The sequence below is a fragment of the Paramisgurnus dabryanus genome, chromosome 19 (assembly GCF_030506205.2).
Source record: "Paramisgurnus dabryanus chromosome 19, PD_genome_1.1, whole genome shotgun sequence".
NCBI classification, from domain to species: Eukaryota; Metazoa; Chordata; class Actinopteri; order Cypriniformes; family Cobitidae; genus Paramisgurnus; species Paramisgurnus dabryanus.
In genome coordinates, this window is record NC_133355.1 from 21504966 (window position 1) to 21509090 (window position 4125).

The 4125-nt window shown below is 34.2% G+C and overlaps 1 long non-coding RNA gene across 2 annotated transcripts; it reads left to right on the forward strand.

Moving 5' to 3' along the window:
• The first annotated feature begins 380 nt into the window (after positions 1-380).
• LOC135782441 (uncharacterized) lies at positions 381-3154 on the forward strand. 2 transcript variants are annotated; one of them, XR_012335453.1, is made up of 5 exons: positions 381-505; positions 1991-2047; positions 2188-2251; positions 2538-2599; positions 2759-3154. It is a non-coding gene; the product is annotated as an uncharacterized lncRNA (long non-coding RNA). The 2 variants fall into 2 exon arrangements; XR_010545417.2 differs by lacking the exon at positions 381-505 and having other exon boundaries at positions 1755-2047.
• Positions 3155-4125: the final 971 nt, after the last annotated feature.

Genomic DNA, 4125 nt, shown 5'->3' on the forward strand with positions numbered 1-4125 from the left:
ACAGTATAAGAATAACATTATTATTTATGCCTAATAATATGTTAATTTCCTGATACAGTATGTAAATAATATATTTTCCTCAACACTTGACAAAATGCTGGGTTGGTTTAGGTAAAATATAGACAAACCCAAACGTAATGTTTTAAATAAACCTATACTGGGTTGGTTCAATCCATGGTTTAGGTCAAATATGGACATTATCTACACTGTAAGATGTCGCTGTAGATTAGCAGTACATTACTGTAAAAATCCACAGTACTATACTGTATGTGTACATTACAGTACAGTACTGCAGTTCATAATGCATTCTGGGTAAATTTGTTTGAGCGGGAAAATTTTACAGTATATTTTGGTCTTGATGTAACCTTGCTGTAGCCTTTGCTGTAATGTGCCAGGTGTACTTGCAATAATCAGAGAAAGTGCGCCAACGTCAAATCACACAGAGGGAGAGAGAGCACAACTCCTGGCTGCAGCTGAAGGAGGACGATTGATTTCTGGCAGTTCGGTAAGTTTGAAATATTTCTGTTTCATGAAAACTTAATTTTTAGTTTAAGAATGTTGTCAATAGTCACAATATTGTTTTAAACGTGCAATGAGAGAGAAAAACGGTCGCCAACAAAGTTTCAATCTCCCTCAGAAAGTAAGCTTACACACAGATGTCTACCGCTGCTTTAACTCGCTTTACACCTTTTTTTTAATGAATATAGGGTTGTTTTAACTAAATTATGAGGGTTTTGGTGAGTTTATATTGTGTTGAAAGTGTGGTGACAATGAAACTATTTTTAACGAAATGGACAAAGACAACCCGCCAGCGCGGTCTTGCGGTCCCAGCATAATGGTCGTTTATCTCGGCGTTTCATCCGTTCAGTTAGCGTCAGAGAAAAGTATTAAGTTCGACTGTTTGGTAAGGCTGACTCGTGGTTGTAAACAGTCAGGACTTGTCACACCGTACACAGCATACTGTAGTACTGAACTCCTCCACAGAAGTGAAAACAAGAAACCTCATATTTAACTGGATACATGCATCGAACTCATCGCAGCTTTAACTTCTACCAAATATCATTCAGACCTGGGCTCATCTTAATATCAGATGAACGAAAGGGATTGCCGCGCGTATTGTTGTTGTTATTATATTACGGTATATCATCAAAAGCAGAGAATATCTTCTCTAAAGCGTTTTACACGTCCAGTAAGTTGTCCAATACATTTTTATGGCATATTGTTTCCACCACTTCAGATGCATTACACGCTGTATATAAGTTTCCAAAACACATCAAATCAATGCACGAAAAGAGAATGGGCTCCGCATTTACGTACCTTTGTCTTCTCGTCTCTGTCATCTGATCCTTCATCTCTGGATGTAAAATAGTCCATTATAACATCGTGTAGGAAACTGGCATCACCAGGATTGCTCAGATTTAGGCGATCATGTTTATCTTTAAAGTGAGCAGCTAGCTACTTGTTAAAAAACTTTGCGTGACATAGTGTTACACCGCAGCCGGTCCGGGTAAAACATTAAAGGGACAGTCTTTTTACCTTTTCACTATAAATCGCTATTTTCTGCACTAAACGAGACATTTTCAGAGATTTTCTGTAGACAAGATGTTATAATTAAAAAAAGACTTATTTAGATATTTATATATAATATATAATATAACAACTAATATATATATATATATATATATTTGTTTTACAACTGGCTTAACACTTACAGTAATGTTTTATTTGTTAGCATAGCATGATATTAGATTTAAACACTTAATACATTTTTAAATCAATCACTTTGTCTCTGCACAATGAACATTATCAAATATTATTAATGTTGTAAAATATATTGTTCATTGTTAGTTCATATTAGCTAAGGCATTACCAAATGTTAAGGAATAAACTCTTATAGTAAAGTGTTACTAAATTTTCTTTTACCATTTCCTTCACAATGTCTATTTATTTCTATGGCTAACAGATTTTGTAACATTTGTCTTTTTTACAGTCTTACCATTGCTTGTAAGCTGGATTGGGTAAGATGGATCATCTTTAAAGGCACCAGGCAAGTACATGATGTACAGTTACAAGTCATGTATTTTTTCGACTGCAATATTAAATGCTTTCACGTCACATGCAAAATTACACAGGAATGTGGCTGACTTTTTATTTGTAGTTTACATGAGTGTCCTTGCACTTTTATAGGAGTTAAGGCAGATGTGGAGGCACAACGGGTGATACCAGACACACACCAAGCACATTATGTTTGGTAAGTTTGCACTTTACCACTACAGTTTCTTTAAATACCCATGTATACACTCATTCACTCATTCACACACAACACTGTAACACGACCATACACAACATGTACACAATTGTCTTAGTTTGCCATGTAGAAATATACAAACAGAAATATTCAGACTTTGGTTATAAGAAATTTAATTTAATAATTGTATTTATTTAGCAGAGGTGTCCCTGGACTTTATTGACAAAAGATTTTGTTTTCAGAATAAAAAGTTGTGTCCAAATCAGTAACAATTGTACTTTCTGTTCAGGACATTCAATCATGACATGATCCATGTGGATGCTGTCCATTGAGGAAAGAGTTTGTTCAGCGGTAAGTGAATCTTCTGTATTTTAATGTAATTAGGTGTGGAACAGTAGAATAAGAGCAAAAGGTTTCAGAATAGGAGTAAATTCAAGGCTGAGTTTAATTTTTTAAGAATCTTTTTCTATCTTATATTTGTTGACTTAATGTTTATGATATTTCTAACAGGTTTCTGGATAGAATTAATTCCAAAGATGGGAAAAAGTGCACATCCAGACAAGGAGCAAGCAAAAAGACAAGGAACTTGGTGCAGAGAAAAGCTGTGGCCATTAACCCCCATGTGAACAGCTTCATGCAGTCCCTGATTGAGTTCGAATGGACGACTTCAAAGTAAAGGCCACTGTGGTCTGTCTGCCACAGTTTAATTTTTAATTTATTTTTAGTGTTCAATGAAATTCAAGTATAATATTTAAAACTATGGGCCAGTGTTGTTTTTACCACAGTGAAATGTTACCTTTTAGTCGATGATGGACTTTAAACTGAAAACTTCAAACTATGGAACAGTGTTCTATTTGCCAGAGTTAAATATGTTACAGCAGGGGTCTCCAAACTTGTTTATACTTGTTGATTTTATTTTATGTTACTTGGTTATATGTTTATTATTGTTTAAAATCTTGTTTTAAATATGTTTGTTTCAATTAAATGTTTTTTTTAATAAAATTTTGATACAAACATTGCTTGGATTGCCTTTTAATTCATTATGTTTTAATTTAGCATTTTTACCATATTAATAACTATAGATTTAAACCTAAATCTCTAGCTATTTTATATAATATTATTGTATTAACTGTAATAAGTAATAAATAGTATTTATGGGTCAATATAGACATTACAGTAAATTACTGTAAAAATAGACTACTGTAATAAAATATTGTAAAATTACAGTACAGTACTGCTTTGTAACTATACAGTACTAGTTTGTGTACTGTAAAATGGTATTACAGTACAGTACTGTAAAACCAAAATACAGTAACTTACTGGCAACCGTGCTGCCAGTACCGTACTGTAAAAATACAGGGAAATCGTTAACAGTGTAGGTTCAGTAAACAAGTCGACAAGGTATGGATATATTTTACTCAATCATAGGTTGAAACAACCAGCATTTTTGATTTATATTGCATTCATGATTAACATCATCTGGAAGATGAGATGAATGTTTGGTAAACCTATTTGTCAACAATCATTATTCTGGTGATTTCATTTCAATTTGAAAATCACTTACAGCAACGTTAACAGTCATAATGAGCCCGGCAAGATGTTTGTGCAACCCAATTTATAAACCCAAACCTCCATCATTTAATGGAATTCCATCCAAACATAAGAAGAAAGCACCTGCTGTGCTATCGCCCGTCTTCATTCGTGCTTCACCATGTAATCGACGCTTTATAGAAATCTATTGCAGCATTTTGAGAAGCTGCCAGATTCTCATTCTCGGATTGAAACGGTGCCAACTGACTCCGCTTGGCGAGACAACCTAAAGCTGTGCTTCCTGCTGGGACGCGCATGTTCATGCGGAGATGTTTACTCGTTTCCAT